Here is a 20,277-nt window from a genome sequence, read left to right as displayed (position 1 = left end):
TCACTTTATTGTTGCCATGTTACTTTTATTTACATGTTGTTTTGTAACAAGTAAAAGGAAATGAAGATTGTTTATCCAGATGGTGCATGTACAACACATACACACATGGTCAAAATTGTTGGTACTCCTCGTTTAATGAAAGAAAAATCCACAATGGTCACAGAAATAACTTGAATCTGACAAAAGTAATAATAAATTAAAAATCGATGAAAATGAACAAATGAAAGTCAGACATTGCTTTTCCGCTTCCACAGAATTTAAAAAAAAAATTAAATTCATAAAATAGGTCTGGACGGAAATGATGGTACCCCTGAAAATAATGTGACAAAAAGGACATGTTAAATCAAGTTGTGTCCACTAATTAGCATCACAGGTGTCTACAATCCTGTATTCAGTCAGTGGGCCTGTATATAGGGCTACAGATACTCACTGTGCTGTTTGGTGACATGGTGTGTGTGATGAAAGCCGGCCGGCGGGTGCAGCTCTCTGGTGCCCCTTACCTCTCAGGTGAGTCAAGGTATTGCACCTAGAGTAAGTGGTGCCAGGAAGCTGCTACTAGCGGGGGAAAACACGGTGTGATGTCCCTTACACGTCACCAATCCGTGACGCCACGATACAGGCACAACTCTCTGGCACCCCTTTGCCTCTCAGGTCAGTCAAGGTACTGCACCTAGAGTGAGTGGTCGCTGGAGAGGCCGTCCTGTAGCCCTCTGGGTATTTGAGGCCCTCTGCAGTGAGGGCGGTATATATATTCCCCGGGCTGCGCCAGTAATATATATCCATACCTCCGACCGTCACTGCCAGCCTTCCTCAAATCCCCCAGATGGTATGCTGCCACCAGTTCTCGTTTGATACAAGCCCGGTCCATTAATAGACTTGTATCGGGTCAGGAACCAACCCAGTAGCGTTTCAGCCAAGCGTTTCCGGACCAATGGATTCGTATATGCAGAGTAAAGGATACAGCCCACGATTAATTTATGATTTAATTGATTATAAGAATACACTAGATTACAGGCTATACAATTAACTATACAATGGTATTTTGGCCAGAATAAGAAATATAACAATTAGACATACAAAACACAGGAATAACAACGATAAATCAGTTACCGTTCTTGTGGTGCAAGGGAGGATTGTGATCCCACAGGTTCAAGCTTAGTTGCAGTTGTCCAGACCTCAGTAGCACATGGCAAAGGTGCTCCTCCCACTCAGAGACCGGGACGCAACGTCAGGAGCTGTTCACATCATCTCCTGGGTCAAACTGAGGGGGTTTCTTACTGTCGGCTATACTAAAGTCCTGTCACGCCCACTCTTTGTGATGTCAGTTTACTAAGCCCCGCCCCCCTACTAATGCTCGTTTTAGCTTCCATTTTAGAAAAGTACCCATAACTTTCCCTGGGGTGATCTCATCGTATTACCAGAGATCTCGTTGTGATCCTCCTCTTGTGGGGAAGCCATTGACTCTAAACATGCCTCCCCTGGGACCTTGTATATGGTTCTTCTAAATATCCAGCTTTCCAGGCCACTTATGGATTTATAGGTCTCATAATTGTGTCCGCGGGCACCTTCCTCACATGATGCATTTTAGTTGGGTTCCCTAACTTGTATCGTGTGGTTAGGAATTGATAGTGTATCTTGTAGCTTATGGTGGCCATTTTACACAAAGAAAGCACATGGTTTTCACAAGACAATGGAGGGGTTTGCAGGCTGGCTTCAAAGGACATCAGGTGTGAATCACCCCCCCCCCCCGGGGGGGCCTAGCTGACTCTGTCCTGCTACAAAGCTGGCCCATCTATTTATCATATCAAAGACGTTTCTGGACACTGCTCTCCAGAGGTGGGGGCGAATTGCTCTGTTTACCAAGGGCTGCAAAAATGTGACATGCCAATAGGAGATATCTTCAGGTAGGACGTATCATACCTAAGATGGCGGCTGACTTTCATGACACCTCCCCCTATAAGATGGCGCGAGGGGGTAACACACTCCTGTGTTCTCCCATGCATCCTTCTGCACCCTCCCCTTGCCGGGATAACCCGTCAGCGTTACCGTGGTCACGGCCTCTTCTGTGGCGAATGGAGAAGTGATAATGCTGGAGAGCGAGGCTCCAGCGTAGCAACCTTCCATTCGACCCAGAGACCGTGTGTAACCAGCTGAGGGGGTTGTGGTCTGTCTCCACGGTGAAATGGCTCCCGTACAAGTAGGGCTGCAGACGCTGCAGCGCCCATATAATTGCCAGGCATTCCTTTTCCACCGTGGAGTAGGCCACCTCCCGTGGCAGTAGCTTCCTGCTCAGGTACAAGACAGGATGTTCCTGGCCTGTCGTGTTGACCTGACTTAGCACAGCACCGAGGCCAAAGTCACTGGTGTCGGTCTGTACCACAAACGGCCGGTCGAAGTCGGCAGCTTGAAGTACAGGGGAGCTACTTAGGGCGGTCTTGAGTGTCGACTGCGACAGGCAGCTTCTTCTTGGTGAGGTCCGTCAGGGGCTTGGCCAAGGTGCTATCGTGTGGAACGAACCTCCTGTAGTACCCGGCAGTCCCCAAGAAGGACAGCACCTGCTTTTTGGTCCTGGGGGTGGGCCAGGATGCGATGTCATCCACTTTTCCAGGTTCTGGCTTCAGAACACCCCTGTCTACCCGGTGACCCAGGTATAGGACCTCACTCATGCCCAACTGGCACTTTTCCGGCTTTATGGTCAAGCCTGCCCGGTGGATCCCGACTGAGCACCTGTCGCAGGTGCTCTAGGTGATCCTCCCAGGTGGGACTGAAGACTGCAATATCGTCCAAGTACGCAGCCGCGTACCCTCCAAGTCCCTCAAGCAGCGTATTGACCATCCGCTGAAAAGTGGCAGGGGCATTCCTCATGCCGAAGGGCATCACCGTGGACTCGTATAGTCGAAAAGGGGTGATAAAGGCAGAGCGTTCCCTTGCCGCGGGGGTCAGGGGAATCTGCCAGTATCCCCGGCTCAGATCCATGATGGTCAGGTACTTGGCCCCGGCCATACGATCGAGCAGGTCATCGATGCGTGGTATGGGAAACCCATCGGGGACCGTCACCGTGTTGAGCCCCCGGTAGTCCACGCAGAACGGCGTAGTTCGGTCCTTTTTAGGAACGAGGACTACAGGTGAGGCCCACGCGCTGTTGGATGCCTGGATCTGCAAGCGACTTTCGACTAACATCTGTACTAATCCGTACCTCCCACTCCCGGCTTCAAGACTTCTCCCGAGCTGCACCTATTCTTTGGAATGCTCTACCCCAAGAAATTAGGATGAACCACAATTTACACCGTTTTAGGCGCTCCCTAAAAACACATCTGTTTAGGGTGGCCTATCACGTTCCTTAATCAAAGTCCTTTTATATTCTTATAGCCCATTCCTTATTTCTCCAAACATAAGTCTCCACCTAACCAAAAAGCACTACAGATACTGGCTGGTGATAAGCTCATGCAGCCTCTATCTATCCCTCATCCCCTCAAGATGGCTGGACCATCCTTGTAAATAAGCCATTGTACTGTACTTTGTGTCACCCCCACCTCATTTTAGATTGTAAGCTCTTAGGAGCAGGGTCGTCATTATTTTTGCTGTAATTATTGTATTATCTTTAGCTATGTTACTTATGACTGTTGTACATGAACCTGTGAATTGTTAAGCGCTGCGGAATATGTTGGCGCTATATAAATAAAGATTATTATTATATTATTATCACCCCCAGCTTCAGCATCTCGTCTATCTCTCGTCGCAGGTTTTCCTGCACCTCGAAAGAGACCCGATATGCTGAACGCCAGATCGGGGGGTGATCACCGGTGACCACGTCGTGGACAGCTATCTCAGTCCTTCCGGGCAGGCTGCTGAACAGCTCCCGGAAGGAGTGCAGGGTGGCCTCCAGCTGGGACCGTTGGTCCTCCATGAGATGGTGGCCAACCCTCACATCCTCGATGGATCCACCCGCCTTGGCTTGGGCGAGCAGATCCAGGAGGGTTTCTACTTCTCCCTCCTCGGGAAGGTTGCACACTGGGTGGGCATACGCTTCCAGCTCATGATGAGCCTTCATCATGTTCATGTGGAAGGCCTTCCTCCTTCCACGGGCGTGGTCCAGGGTGACCAGATAGGTGACGGCGTTGAGTTTCTGGTGCACGAGGTATGGACCTTCCCAGGCTGACTGAAGCTTGTTCTGTGGTAAGGGGACCAGTACCTACACTTTTTGACCCACCGGGTAGGTCCTCTCACAAGCATTCTGGTCGTATCACCGCTTCTGGTCGGCCTGGGCCTGGGCCATCTTGTCCTGCACCAGCTTTGCCAAGGCCATCATCCTGTCCCGGTGGAGTGCCACATACTCGATGACCAACACCTGCGAGGTGGCTAAATCCTCTTCCCATGCTTCCTTCACCAGAGCCAGGGATCCCCGTACACGTCGCCCGTACAGGATCTCAAAGGGGGAGAACCCCGTTGAGGCCTGCGGAGCCTCCCGGTAAGCAAATAGCAGGTGCGGGAGAAGACGTTCCCAGTCGCTCCCGTAGGAGTCGGCGAACATCTTCAGCATCTGTTTCAAGGTGCCATTGAACCGCTCACACAGGCCATTAGTCTGTGGGTGATACGGGCTGGCCACCAGGTGTTGCACCTGTATTTGCTTACATAGGGACTCCATCAGCTCCGACATGAACTGGGTCCCCTGATCGGTGAGCATTTCCTGGGGAAATCCCACTCTGGAGAAAATCTCCAATAAGGCAGTTGCCACTTTGTAGGCCTTAGTGGACGACAAAACTACCGCTTCCGGGTACCGGGTGGCGTAGTTAACTACAGTCAGTATGAAGCGTTTCCCACGGGGGCCAGTGGGCAGGGGTCCCACGAGATCACAGCCACCCTCGAGACAGGCTCTCCAATGATTGGCAGAGGTATCAGTGGGGCTTTGGAGCGCTGCCCTGACTTCCTCACCCTCTGACAGGTGACACACGACTTGCAGTAGGCCGTCACCTCGGCTCCCATCCCAGGTCAGTAGAAATGCTGAGCTATCCTGGCCTTGGTTTTAGCGATCCCCAGGTGTCCGGCCATCGGAATCTCGTGTGCGAGCCGCAACAATTCCGCCCTGAACGGATAGGGTACCACTAACTGTCGGTCCCTGGGCCACGCCTCTGGTGAACCCTGATGGACCATCATCCGGTACAGCCGTCCCTGGTCCCAGACCACATGCTCGCTGTCTGAGTCCTGGGGAGGCTGCGTCGCCCGCTCCTTGAGCGCTTTCAGCCTGTCGTCGCCTTCCAACGCAGCCCGAAACTCCTGACTCGATGGGGCAAGAATCGAAGAAACTGCCACATCTTCCGTCAGCACCTCCGGACATCTCTCCTGGCCGCTGTCTGACCCAGCTGCCACTTGTTCAGAAATGGGGAAGCCTTCGGACCTTTGCGAGGCTCCTTGGGCTCCGGCGCTCCCACTCCTGGTGACAGTGGCTATGACCGCTGTGACTGTGGGTAGTGCCCGCTTCCCCTCTGCTTCTGACCAAGCCGCCAGATCAGGCAGGCTTCCTAGGCCTGTCGACATCCCGGACGTGGGGAACTCCTGTTCTGGGGTCTAACCTGGCGGTTCCTCTCCTGGGACACCCCCACCCCCCATGGCTCGCTCCCCACCCTGCAGAGGCCCTAGTCTCAGCGGCCTGGATTCTCCTGGAAGCCCTACACTGCCGGTAGCAACCTTCCTCTCCATCCCTGAGCCTCGCTCTACAGGATCCTGCCCCCCTCCTCCCTTACCGGAGAACAAGAGGTCCCTGTGCGCTGGCTGAGCACCTCTGGGGGCATCCTCACCTTCCTCACCTGCTCTCACTAACAACCCTGTTTGTGTTGTGTCTGTGTGTGGGTTACTCTCAGGTTCCACTCCCTCCTCCTCCGCTGGAGACACACTCCATACAAAACATTATTTGTGTTAGAATCAGATAAATCAAGACATTTTGGGGGGGCCGAACTTAGGGGTTCAGTGGGTACATACTGAGACACTAACCGCCCCAAGTCGGTCCCTGATAAAACGTTTGTGGGAATATTTGGTGTTACTCCCACCTCCCGCATCTCCTTCCCGGCACCCCAATCCAAATACACCATGGCAACGGGAAGTGCCAGCTTCACGCCTCCAATCCCGGAGACGGAAAGGGTCTTTCCCGGTACAAAGTCTTGAGGGGACACCACCTCAGGCCGTACCAGGGTTCGTTCAGCACCAGAGTCCCGCAGTCCCATGACCGCAGAACGGCCTATGGTGACGGGTTGGATGTTGTCCAGGGACCTACCACCACCCTCTCCCACACACAGAACATTGGGCGCTCTCTGGGACTGGGATGGGGCCTTTTGGTGCTGGGGACACTCAGCCCTTAAGTGTCCTGGCTTGTTGCACTGATGACAACGTCTTACGTCTGTTCCTTGCTTGGAGAGGGCAACAGGGGGATACACCCCTTGCATTCTGGGGGCTGGGGAAACAGGGGCAGGATAGGGTTTACCCCCTCTCCAGGTGCTGCTGGCAGACTTCTTCAGCTCAGGTGCCCTGTTATTGGCATACTCATCTGCCAAGGTGGCTGTAGCAGAAGCCTCCGTTGGTTTGCGGTCACGGAGGAACTGTCGGAGGTCCTCTGGGCAGTTCCACAAGAACTGCTCCGTGAAGAACAGTTCCTGGACCTCCTGGCGGGTAGTAAGCGCTAGACCCGAGGTCCAGTGCTCTTCGGCTCTCAACAGCGCCCGCATATGATCGGTCCAGGTGTCCTTGGGGCCACGCAGCAGGCTCAGGAACTTCTGGCGGTACGACTCCGGAGTGAGGTTGTACTGCAGGATCAGGACCCGCTTGATGCTTTCGTAGTCCTGTACCTCCCCGGCAGTTAAGTCCCCCCCAAGGCATCCAGGGACTTACCCCTCAAACGGGGGGTCAGGTATCTTGCCCACTGATGCCGGGCCAGCCGGTGCTGAGGGCAGGTCCTTTCGAATGCCACCAGAAAGGAGTCCAGGTCTCCATCTTTCTCAAGCAGGGGGAAGTCCTCGGCTCAGACTTTACAGGTCTTCGCCTCCTGCTGTGCTGGAGGTGCTGGAAGGAATCCATGCTGAGCCAGGTCCAGTTGATGCTTGCGCTCCGCATCTCATTCTGCGCGCTCCGAAGCAGCTCGTTCTGCACGCTCCATCTCTTCTATCCACCGGCGTTCATCCATGGGGAGCCGAAGAGTGGCAGTGTCCCCAGACCGCTGACTGGCCAGGGCCGATTGCAGGAGGGCATCCATGCTGGACAGGCTGTGGTGGGCAGTCCACTGTGTGACCAAGTACTGGGGTCTGGCTCCTTGAGGTGCCCGAGCTGAGCACCTCCCCGCCATGAGTAACATTGTCCTCCCCCACCTGCTCATCGACCAAAGCATTGGTCTTCTCCTTCACCTTGTTCCTGGTGCCTTCCGCCATCTTGGTAACCTTGGGTCACTGACACCGCTGCAACCCTGAGTTTGCACACACTTTGTTATAATTTTACTCTGACCGTCTAGTGTTGGGCTGACCTTAAGACTCCAGCAGTGGAAATTACCACTGGCAGTCTTTAGAGTCTGGGAGTAGGGATCCCACGTACACTATACTCTGCAATCCCACCGCTCCTCCACCAATGTGATGAAAGCCGGCCGGCGGGTGCAGCTCTCTGGCACCCCCTTACCTCTCAGGTGAGTCAAGGTACTGCACCTAGAGTAAGTGGTGCCAGGAAGCTGCTACCAGCGGGGGAAAACACGGTGGTGTGTTGTCCCTTACACGTCACCAATCCGTGACGCCACGATACAGGCACAACTCTCTGGCACCCCCTTGCCTCTCAGGTCAGTCAAGGTACTGCACCTAGAGTGAGTGGTCGCCGGAGAGGCCGTCCTGTAGCCCTCTGGGTATTTGAGGCCCTCTGCAGTGAGGGCAGTATATATATTCCCCGGGCTGCGCCAGTAATATATATCCACACGTCCGACCATCACTGCCAGCCTTCCTCAAATCCCCCAGATGGTATGCTGCCACCAGTTCTCGTTTGATACAAGCCCAGTCCGTTAAGACTTGTATCAGGTCAGGAACCCACCCAGTAGTGTTTCAGCCAAGCGTTTCCGGACCAATGGATTCGTATATGCAGAGTAAAGGATACAGCCCACGATTAATTTATGATTTAATCGATTATAAGAATACACTAGATTACAGGCTATACAATTAACTATACAATGGTATTTTGGCCAGAATAAGAAATATAACAATTAGACATACAAAACACAGGAATAACAACGATAAATCAGTTACCGTTCGTGTGGTGCAAGGGAGGATTGCGATCCCACAGGTTCAAGCTTAGTTGCAGTCGTCCAGGCCTCAGTAGCACATGGCAAAGGTGCTCCTCCCACTCAGAGACCGGGACCCAACGTCAGGAGCTGTTCACATCATCTCCTGGGTCAAACTGAGGGGGTTTCTTACTGTCGGCTATACTAAAGTCCTGTCACGCCCACTCTTTGTGATGTCAGTTTACTAAGCCCTGCCCCCCTACCAATGCTCGTTTTAGCTTCCATTTTAGAAAAGTACCCATAACTTTCCCTGGGGTGATCTCATCGTATCACCAGAGATCTCGTCGTGATCCTCCTCTTGTGGGGAAGTCATTGACTCTAAACATGCCTCCCCTGGGACCTTGTATATGGTTCTTCTAAATATCCAGCTTTCCAGGCCACCCATGGATTTATAGGTCCCATGGTTGTGTCTGCGGGCACCTTCCTCACATGATACATTTTATTTGGGTTCCCTAACTTGTATCGTGTGGTTAGGAATTGATAGTGTATCTTGTAGCTTTTGGTGGCCATTTTACACAAAGAAAGCACATGGTTTTCACAAGACAATGGAGGGGTTTGCAGGCTGGCTTCAAAGGACATCAGGTGTGAATCACCCCACCCCCGGGGGGGCCTAGCTGACTCTGTCCTGCTACAAAGCTGGCCCATCTATTTATCATATCAAAGACGTTTCTGGACACTGCTCTCCAGAGGTGGGGGCGAATTGCTCTGTTTACCAAGGGCTGCAAAAATGTGACATGCCAATAGGGGATATCTTCAGGTAGGACGTATCATACCTAAGATGGCGGCTGACTTTCACGACAGTGTGTACCACACTCAACATGGACCAGAGGAAGCAAAGGAAAGAGTTGTCTCAGGAGATTAGAAAATTATAGACAAGCATGTTAAAGGTAAAGGTTATAAGACCATCTCCAAGCAGCTTGATGTTCCTGTTACTACAGTTGCACACATTATTCAGAAATTTAAGATCCATGGGACTGTAGCCAACCTCCCTGGATGTGCCCGCAGGAGGAAAATTGATGAGCAATCAAAGAGATGGATAATACGAATGGTAACAAAAGAGCCCCGGATAACTTCTAAAGAGATTAAAAGAGAACTTCAAGCTCAAGGGACATCAGTGTCAGACCACACCTTCCGCCGTTGTTTGATCCAAAGTGGACTTCATGGGAGACAACCAAGGAGAACATTGTTGAAAAAAAATCATAAAAAAGCCAGACTGGAAATTGCCAAACTACATGTTGACAAGCCACAAAGCTTCTGAGAAAATGTCCTATGGACAGATGAGACAAAAATGGAAGTTTTTGGCAAGGCACATCAGCTCTGTCTTCACAGGTGGAAAAATGAAGCATATCAAGAAAAGAACACTGTCCCTACTGTGAAACATGATGGAGGCTCTGTTATGTTCTGGGGCTGCTTTGCTGCATCTGGCACAGGGTACAATGAAATCTCAAGACTATCAAGGGATTCTAGAGAGAAATGTGCTGTCCAGTGTCAGAAAGCTTGGTCTCGGTCACAGGTCATGGGTCTCACAACAGGATAATGACCCAAAACACACAGCTAAAAACACCCAAGAATGGCTAAGAGGAAAACATTGGACTATTCTGAAGTGGCCTTCTATGAGCCCTGACCTAAATCCTATTGAGTATCTTTGAAAAGAGCTGAAACATGTCATCTGGAAAAGGCAACCTTCAAACACGAGACAACTGGAGCAGTTTGCTCATGAGGAGTGGGCCAAAATACCTGTCGAGAGGTGCAGAAGTCTCATTGACAGTTACAGGAGTCGTTTGATTGCAGTGATTGCCTCAAAAGGTTGTTCAACAAAATATTAAGTTAAGAAGAAGAGAACCATCATTTCTGTCCAGGCCGATTTCATGAGGTTAATTTTTTTTTTTTTAAATTCTGTGGAAGCGGAAAAGCAATGTCTGACTTTCATTTGTTCATTTTCATAGATTTTTAATTTATTATTACTTTTGTCAGATTCAAGTTATTTCTGTGACCATTGTGGATTTTTCTTTCATTAAACGAGGGGTACCAACAATTTTGACCACGTGTGTACATGATGTGGTTAACAATTCCTCATGAGTATGTTTTCAATCAAAGGCAAACAGAACAGGTCACCACACCTGCATCATTAACATTCCTTGACAGCCTGACAGGGCATGAAGATAAATGCAAATGAAAAAAAATTGGCACTCCGTCTTCCAGTCCGATCTCTTGTTCTTTATTCAAAAATCACGTGCAGAGACAACAATTAAAAATAAGTTTCAGAACATCTACTGACTTGTTTCAGAATTTAATTCCTTAAATACAGGAATATCCTTTTCACCATCCAGCCCAGACCATTATGACCACCTCCATAGATTATAATCACTCTACTGTCTTTTCTTCTCTGTCCAGCTCAGACAATTATGACCACCTCAGTAGAACCTCACTTAAACTATAAATGCCTTACACCTTGCCTCTAAGTATAATTATAATCAGAGGGGTCATCACCTGTAATTGGATTTAAGTGTATTTTAATCAAAGTGTCTGAGGAGCTTCTGTTTAGTACTGGCCATACCCACGAATAAAGACCCAACTACTACATAGCACTGCCTAAGATAATATCTCCCCCTATCCGGCTAGCCCTGCCTCTACTGCAGACTTCACTTGCACTGACCCAATCCAAAGAGCGGTGGCATTTTTTAGTTAAAACCCCTTTTGTTATTTGTTACATTGGTCTTTGTGGTATTTGTACATAGTCTTGGGACAAGTTTGTAAAGTATATACTTTCAAACTTGAGCCTCTCATGTTATAAAATCCCTTCTACACCTCTGTGCATCACCTGCAAAACCTTGTAATATACAGGTGCATCTCACTAAATTAGAATATCATCAAAAAGTGTTTATTTCTGTTAATGTTGATTATGGCTTACAGTCAATGAAAACACAAGTCATTAGCTCAGTAAATTAGGATAATTAACAAAAAACACCTGCAAAGGCTTCCTAAGCGTTTAAAAAGGTCCCTTAGTCTATTTCAGTAGGCTTCACAATCATGAGGAAAACTGCTGACTTGACAAATGTCCAGAAAGCAGACACTGACACACTCCACAAGGTCCCAGATTCTAGAGGAAGAGTGGAGAGGCCACAATCCAAGCTGCTGGAGGTCTAGTGTGAAGTTTCCATGATCAGTGATGGTTTGGGGGGCTATGTCATCTGCTGGTGGAGGTCCACTGTGTTTTATCAAGACCAAAGTCAGCGTCGCCGTCTACCAGGACATTTTACAGCACTTCATGCTTCCCTCTGCCGACAAGCTTTTTGGAGATGGAAATGTCATTCTCCAGCAGGACTTGGCCCCTGTCCACACGGACAAAAGTACCAATACCTGGTTTACACACAACAGTATCACTGTGCTTGATTGGCCGCAAACTCGCCTGACCTTAAGCCCATAGAGAATCTATTATAGAGAATCTATGGGGTATTATCAAGATGAAGATGAGAGACCCCAGACCCAACATAGCAGACGAGCTGAAGGCTGCTATCAAAGCCACCTGGGCTTCCATAACACCCCAGCAGTGTCACAGGCTGATCGCCTCCATGTCACATTGCCACATTGATGCAATAATTCATTCAAAAGGAGCCCGACCAAGTATAGAGTGCATTTACTGAACATACATTTCAGTAGGACATTTCTGATTTTAAAATCATTTTTCAAGCTGTTATAAAGTATTCTAATTTACTGAGATAATGACTTTTGTGTTTTCATAGGCTGTAAGCCATAATCATTAACAGAAATAAACACTTGAAATAGATCACTCTCAGTAGGGTAGCTACTGGGGGGGGGGGCAAAGGGGGCAGTAGCCCTGGGCCCTGCGCACTGAGGTGGCCTACTCGGAGCTATGCTAGTGTAACTGTATCCGGCGTGCACAGCACTCCAGATATAATCTCCGTGCACTGCCCAGCGGGCGCTATAGGGCCCTTGAGCATGAGGTGGGGTCCCCGGTGTCAGCATTGGCCCCCCTGCCCATCATTGCCGCAAGTTTACTGATGGGAGAGGGAGCGCGGCTATGGGGGGAAGAGTTATACTAATGACTCTGCCTATGGTGAGGGGGGGTATTATACTACAGACTCTGCCTATGGGGGAGAGGGGGAAGCATTATACTACAGACTCTGCCTGTGGGAAGGGGGGAGCATTATACTACAGACTCTGCCTATGGGGGGTCATTATACTACAGACTTTGCCTATGGGGGAGCATTATACTAAAGACTCTGCCTATGGGGAGGGAGGGAAGCATTATACTAAATATTCTGCCTATGGGGAGGGGGGGAGCATTATACTAAAGACTCTGCCTATGGGGGTGTAGCGCCCCGAGGGTTCGGCCGCTACAGGGGTATTGCACCTCAGTCCAGAGGTGTGATATTCCACTCCCAGGTAAGGATGGAGTATGGACCAGGACTCAGTTAGCTGCATACAGCACACACACCCCATTTCCGAGTGACAGCTCAACGGTGCTCCCACTAGACAGAAGTGCAGGCACTACCGACTATGTCCCTGTCTGGAGTGGGGAGGGGGGTGGAACACCCAGTGCTGTAGGGGCAGATAGGGGTTGGTCCCTGAGCGTAGGAAGGAGCCCATTGGTTGCTGGTCACCTGGGCTCATGGTCAGAGGGAGGTATAAAAGGTGGGCACCATCTTAGAACAGTGTTCAGTTCAGGTTCAGTCTGTGAGGAGAGCTGACAGGGAGCAGCAGCTCAGGCTGAGTGCTGCTCCAGAGGCAGGCCTAGAGAAGAGGCCGGAGCCTGAGAGGAGAAGGAGAAGTGGGCCTGGAGAAGAGGCAAAGGGAAGGAGGAGAAGACAGAACAGGAAAGAAGAAGAAGAGAGAGAGAAACAGAAGGGCTCAGGAACAAGAAGGTGGAAGGGACCCTAAGAACCCACTAGAATCCAGGGTGAAGGGTCAAGCAGATTAAGGGTACCGGATCCCAAGTTGGTGGAGGAGAAACTACCCTCAGCCAAAGACCGGTCGTCGTGATCATTTATTGGTGCGACACCTCATCAAACCTGCTAGGAAGGCACCATATAGGACAGCGGAGGACGGGGCCCACGTTTAACCGCACAAGTCCGCGGCAGCTGGACAAAAGTGGGTCACTGGTGAGGCAGGCCAGAGAAAGGATTAAAGGGGGTCCTGTGCCATGCTCCTGAACTGCCTGGGAGTTGACCGAGCCCCACACCTGGTGGACGCAGCAGGGCTCGGGCGGTCACTACCTGTACAGAAGTGACCTGGACTACCTGAACTGTGAGTAAAAGACATTGGACTGCAGTACGTTGTCTGTGTGCTCTTTCGCTCCTCCAGCACTACTGGTACTGGGACTCTCACCACCATAACTCCTACCATCCGCTACACTGCCCTGGGGCCGCACTCTTCCCGTGGGGAGTCACACCATCCCAGCTGCATACATCATCAGCCCCAGCGCAATCCACGGGTGGCGTAGTCGGACATTATCTAAAGTACAGTAGCAGACTACCATTGGTCTGACCACCCTGAGCCGCGGGATCGGGCCGCCACTACTACTCCCAGCGTCTCCCTATTTCCCAGTTGCGCGTGCCCCACGGCCCAGGGGGCGAGTCAGGGGGAAAGAGTTATACTAATGACTTTGCCTATGGTGAGGGGGGGTATTATACTACAGACTCTGCCTATGGGGGGAGGGGGAAGCATTTTACTACAGACTCTGCCTATGGGGGGTCATTATACTACAGACTCTGCCTATGGGAGGGTCATTACACTACAGACTCTGCCGATGGGGGAGCATTATACTACAGACTCTGCCTATGTGTGGGTCATTTTACTACAGACTCTGCCTATCGGAAGTGCATTATACTATATTGAGGGCTATCTGGTGCATTATACTATATGTAGGCTATTTATACAGTGTGGGAGAGAATGTGGGGTCTTTGTATAGTTTGGGCGCCATCATACAGTGTGGGAGATAATGTGGGGTCTTTGCCAGTGTGGGGGCTATCATACAGTGTGGGAGCCATCAGTTTGGAGGCTATTAAGGGATCAGTATACTGTGGTGGGTACTATACAGTGAGGGAGCATTATACTGTGTATAGGAGAGCATCATACTGTGTATAGGGGAGCTGTACATGGGGGTAGACTCAGGACATTATTAAAGTGGGCAGTTATCGTTATAGGGGAACTCAGGTTACAACTGTCAGAGGGGCACACAGAGGGCATTATTACTTTATATGGGGCACAATGTGGGCACTGTTTTCTAGGGCACTTGCACACGGCATTACTATATTCTAGAGGGTTGCTTTACCATCTTGAGAGCGCACAGCAGGTGCAGTAATAGGGGCACGGCAGCAGCAGGGGCTCAGTATTGGGGTATCAGCAGGATGAGGGGTTTGTGCAGGTTGGGAGTAGATGAGGACGGGGCCTGAAATATAAGGAGTCAAATGTGTCTTTGTTGTGATCTCTGCAGACTCTGAGTCCTGGATGGAGAAGTCGTCATGTCGGTCTGGGCCAGATGGAAAAGACGGGAAAAGTGAACAATTTAATCAGAAAGAACATCAGCTGTAAGTCACCATATATAACCGTGCTGTGATGATATCTTATATATTCTGCAGGACTGTTATCTATCAATATATATCACAATATCAGTGCTGGTCTTTGTATAGAGATTATTTTCAGTAACAGCGCTGTCATCTGCTGAGGTTCTCCTACATCCACTATCTGGGTGCGCCACCATAGTTGTAATCAGGGTTACCTGGTTAGGGGCCCACTCAGAAGTTTTGCTCCCCCCCCCCCCCCCCCAAAAAAAAAAAAAAAAACGGAGCTACACCTCTAATTGCTCTGTTTGTAATGACTCCATATAATATGAGTTTCACTTTTTGTATTGAAGAACTGAATTAGAATATCAAATAAAAGTTAATTTAATTTAGTGAGATGCAGCTTTAAATAGAAAGTCACTTATTAAAGTTTGTCTCCAAGTCTTAAAAGCAGCCGGATCAGATCTTGTAAGATTTACTCTATTTTTGATTCCATTGCTATGGAAATAAAAACAGCACAAGCATTACAGCCAGCTGGTAAAGCCTCGCCCCATCACCCCATATCCCAGCACCGCAAATACTGTGATCATGAAGGTCATTTCTGTTTCCTAAATCTGCCAGACGACACTGACGTCTGCTCATTGCTCAGTGTGTTTATCCTTTGGATGATTTTATTAATTTTCTTTTAGGCTACCTTGTTACTTTTATTGTAATTATATGTTATGATACGTTTTGCTTTACTGCTATTCTAGTTTGATACTTGGTGTTTATACTGCTTTTATATTTTATGCGTTGTTGCTTATACTGCGATCATTATGCCTTAATTGGCCCAGGAATTTTTTACTTTAGGCTTTTTCCTCCCCGGAGGTTGCATTTTGTTATTTCCCGGTAAGATCATGTTCACAATATTATTGTAATGTAACATTGTGCAATCTCCGAATGTATAAGTGGGATCTTCAGTAACTGCATTGTCTGCCATGTTCTTCCAAATCCATATTGTGCGGGTCACTTTTTTGCAGAATGATCTTATATTGGAAAGTATATTTGACCCTACAGTGACTAATACTAGATGTGAGCGATCGGTTCAAGGTGATTGGAGATTTGCCTGGAATTTAACCAAAAATTCAGATTCTCTTGGATATCAATTTTTTTTTTTTTTTTTGTGAAAATTGTTTGAAAAATTACAACTGGATGAGAAGAGGATTAGAAAAATTGATATTTGGCTGGTGCAGCCATATAGTCGGTGACATCTTTCCCTTGACCCACAACGTCTTCTTCATTCTGTGCCAATTCTTGCACTTCCGATCGGGCCTTCAACGTCGTGACCTGTTTCCCCCATGGAGCTGACATGGCCGTGGGCAAAAGGTGTCAATGTTTCATGACTTCAGAGGACTAAAGATGCTCAAAGAGGACGTTCTGGACCCAAGGAAAGATCACACCGGATGGGATTTGCAGAGGATCGGTGAGGACCAAGATGAACATTTTCACGTTTTACCTTTACGCCCTACTTTTCTTATACTCTGAGGTCTGGATAGAACATGCAATTTGCATCACCTTCTTTATAAATCAATTTTTCTCGCCAAATTTGAAAAAATTGCCAACTTCGAATTTCAGCTGATTTGCTCATCTCTCAGTAATACCATCAATCTGTGACCAAGATTCCAAAATGCTTCGAGAAGCCACATTACCCCCGACACCAGATAAAACTGTGCAGTACAATTTATACACCCGCCGTCCATACATATAGGCGAGAGGCACCGTAATTCCTTCGATGCGCTGTGATGCTGCAACCATCAGCACCGGAGATAACTCTGATCTCAGTCTTTAACCCCTTAAATGCCGTGGTCACTACCGTGCTTAGATAGCTGGAGCGGACTACCTCTGTCCCCATTACTACAATGTTACTGGATGGATGTGATTATAGTCTAAAAATTATCCACCCCCCATTTCTGCCAGAAATGTGATTAGACTGCAATATAAAAGTATTCACTGCATTATACAAGGGATGAACCAATCAGATGGTCCAAAAAGTGAAAAAAAAAATAGTTTACGACCTTTAGTAAAAGGAATAAAAATATTATGAAAATGAGGCAAAAAGTAGAAAATATTTATATTTTTTTTATTAGTTAATTAGTATCAATTCATCTGCAACACCTCAAAACTATAAAATTATCACCATGATTTAAATGAACACGGAATAAAAATAAACAATTCAAACAATGACATTCATTCTGCCTTTCCAAAAAACAAGAGACTGACCAGCACCTCGGAACAGAATAAAGCTAGTGTGAACAGGTGCACAAACAAGAGAATACAGCAGCAAACTGCAAGGGTTAATATGTATGGAATTTTAACTGCAGCATTGCTAAATTGAATATACTAATAAAAATGAAGGTACTGAGCGCATAAATTGGCCAATTCACGTGTGCCCATCAACCACGACAAGGTGACCTTTCCCTAAACTTAATATTTATCAAACATGGTTTACGGACCCAATGAAATGGTCAATTTTGCGATCAAAGAAAGGTCACCTTGTCGTGGTTAATGGACTCACATGCCTTGGCCAGTTTATGCGCTCAGTACCTTCATTTTTATAAGTCTATTATATAGCAGTAATGCATATCATATATTCAATGTTTGCAGACATCTTAGTGCTTACAGAGAGCTGCTGTGTTCTCTTGTTTCCAAAAAAAAAATAAAGTGACCCAAGAAATCTGATGACCCCCAAAGTGCATAATACATACAAGGTATTGCCAATAAAATTCATCCTAAATGCCAAAATGGGCAGTAAAGGGTTAAAGGAACAAGAAACCTTTTTATTTATCTTGATAACAAAAGAAAACCGCAAATGATCTCACCCGAGTGCAGATAACACTGGAGAGTGATAAATCGTATTGTAAACAGCGGTATTCTCTTATAAAGTGTCAAATAAACAGCAAAGTAGCAGAAAAAAGGAGAATATTGTGTTCTTAGCCAAGAAAGTGTTTAGCAATAATAAACCTAGTATAACCACACAGGACACACTGCGAATACAAGTCAGGGGGGAGCTGCTGCTCCAGAGGCCTTCTGATCTCCTTCCTCCAGACCCCCTCTGTCCTCTTCCTTCTTCTTCCAGTTCTCCTCTGTCCACCTTCTCCTCCCTTCAGACCCACCCTCTGTCCTCCTCCCTCCAGACCCCCACTCAGTCCTCCAACTCCCCCCTCCAGACACCCTATGCCCACCGCCTTCTCCCTCCAGACCCCCACTCTGCCATATATACCACCGGTGCCCCCCACCTAACCATGTGCCATATGTACCACCGGTGCCCCCCACCTAACCATGTGCCATATGTACCACCGGTGCCCCCCACCTAACCATGTGCCATATGTACCACCGGTGCCCCCCACCTAACCATGTGCCATATGTACCACCGGTGCCCCCCACCTAACCATGTGCCATATGTACCACCGGTGCCCCCCACCTAACCATGTGCCATATGTACCACCGGTGCCCCCCACCTAACCATGTGCCATATATACCACCGGTGCCCCCCACCTAACCATGTGCCATATATACCACCGGTGCCCCCCACCTAACCATGTGCCATATGTACCACCGGTGCCCCCCACCTAACCATGTGCCATATGTACCACCGGTGCCCCCCACCTAACCATGTGCCATATGTACCACCGGTGCCCCCCACCTAACCATGTGCCATATATACCACCGGTGTGGCAGAGAAGCCCCTGAGCCCTGTTATGGCAGTTATCTCTGCACTTTCTATAATCACGAGCTGGTTTTTCCGGTCGCCGTCCTAGAGAGGAGCACGTGCTCAGCGAACGCAAAATTCCTTCCGCTGACAGTTACTGAACGACGCATTATGCAATAATCAGATTACAAGAAGTTATAAAAACATTCAGACCGACCTGTAAACGCAAAGACGGCGATTTCACGAGAGAAGTATTTCAGAGACTTGTTCCGGCTCTTCCAAGCCGTCATCACCTCACTGCGTCACTTCCTCTACCTGTCACTGCGTCACTTCCTCTACCTGTCACTTCCTCTACCTGTCACTTCCTCTACCTGTCACCGCGTCACTTCCTCTACCCATCAGCCATTGGTCCTCGGTGACTCAGTGACTTGTGCTGTGACTTTTGTACCATAGATTTCATGGGTCCGATGCCGACGTACAAACAACTGATATGTTCTCTTCTTCCTTGTGAGGAAGCAAAACAAACCAAAACTCTTATTTAAGTTTTGCATTTCTTAGCAGTTACTTCTGACTTGCCGGCTGCAGCCTGCAGTGTATAGAATGGTCTTTTACATTTTGTCCAATATATAGTGAAAAAGTATAAAATGTTTTTATTAATAATAATCACAGCAGACTGGGGAACGTAATACACGTGCAAATGTACAAGGGACACTCAGGACAGGAGCGGTGTCATAGAGGAATGGTTACCAACTAGTGTTAAATACAAAGTCAATGGCAGTAATAAGTAAAACACATTCAGCTGACACATATAGACACATCATATGACCACTAGGTCAGTAGTAGTAAACCATACATGATAATGACAATAAATGTACTTGTGTCTCATAAATATAAATAATGCATTACCATTAGTGTTGAGCGAGTATGTTCTGTTAACCCTTTCGCCGAGTATGCTCGGGCCGATCTCAGAGTATTTATAGCTGCTCGGTGATATGATTTGCATGATTTGCAACTGTTTGATAGCTTTATTACATGTGAGGAATGTGTAAGAAATAGACATTCCTCACATGTAATAAAGCTGTCAAACAGTTGCAAATCATGCACACGGGAGCGATTCAACCATATCACCGAGCAGCTGTAACTACTCGGAGCTCGGCCCGAGCATACTCAGCGAAAGGGTTAATAGAACATACTCGCTCAACACTAATTACCATGTATCGTGTGCTCCAAAGACCTGCTTGTCCGCCCCGACGCACGTTTCTTAATGCCTTCGTCATGGTAGATTGCAGTGAAGTCATCCAGCATCACGGGGGCGCCTTTTACTCTATTTACGCCCCTCTTCTGGTGACAAATTACAATATGCATGGCATTAAAATAATCTGCATGAAAATATTGCTATGGCAGCTGCCAAAAGTGACCATTGATTTAAAAACAAAAGCCATGTAATACCTCATTCTCCCTGCAGGGGAGCTGCAGAAAAATTCCCAAAATAGCAAGTTATCTCCCATCCATCCCCAGAAAAACTTGCTGATCCCTGGGGGTTAAACTATTGGTACCACCAGTGATCCGGAGATTGGAGTCTCCACTCCATTCTCTATAGAAATGCTGGAGAAAACTGAGCTGTGTGCTAGGCTTTCACCAATGTATACCCCTGCTCCATTCCAGAGGAGGGCTACAGAACCCTGATCTTGAGACTGCTGGTGGTCCCTGCAGTACGACCCCCGCAATCAGCATCCGGTTGATGGAAGAAATATAGTGACTAACTC

The 20,277-nt window shown here is 48.3% G+C and overlaps 1 protein-coding gene across 1 annotated transcript in view; it reads right to left on the bottom strand.

Moving 5' to 3' along the window:
* The window catches only part of LOC141171946 (uncharacterized), an 83,061-nt gene extending 64,213 nt beyond the window's left edge, over window positions 1-18,848 (bottom strand). The window contains exon 1 of the mRNA XM_073655661.1: window positions 18,729-18,848. The gene's annotated coding sequence lies outside the window, so the exon portion shown is untranslated. The remainder of the gene's footprint in view (window positions 1-18,728) is intronic.
* Between the last annotated feature and the right edge of the window lie 1,429 nt (window positions 18,849-20,277).

Source organism: Phyllobates terribilis, unplaced genomic scaffold (assembly GCF_046119375.1).
Source record: "Phyllobates terribilis strain yellow unplaced genomic scaffold, ASM4611937v1 Scaffold_12__6_contigs__length_324123572, whole genome shotgun sequence".
Taxonomy (NCBI): Eukaryota; Metazoa; Chordata; class Amphibia; order Anura; family Dendrobatidae; genus Phyllobates; species Phyllobates terribilis.
Note: the sequence above shows the minus strand (reverse complement) of the source record. Positions and strands in the feature narration are given on the sequence as shown.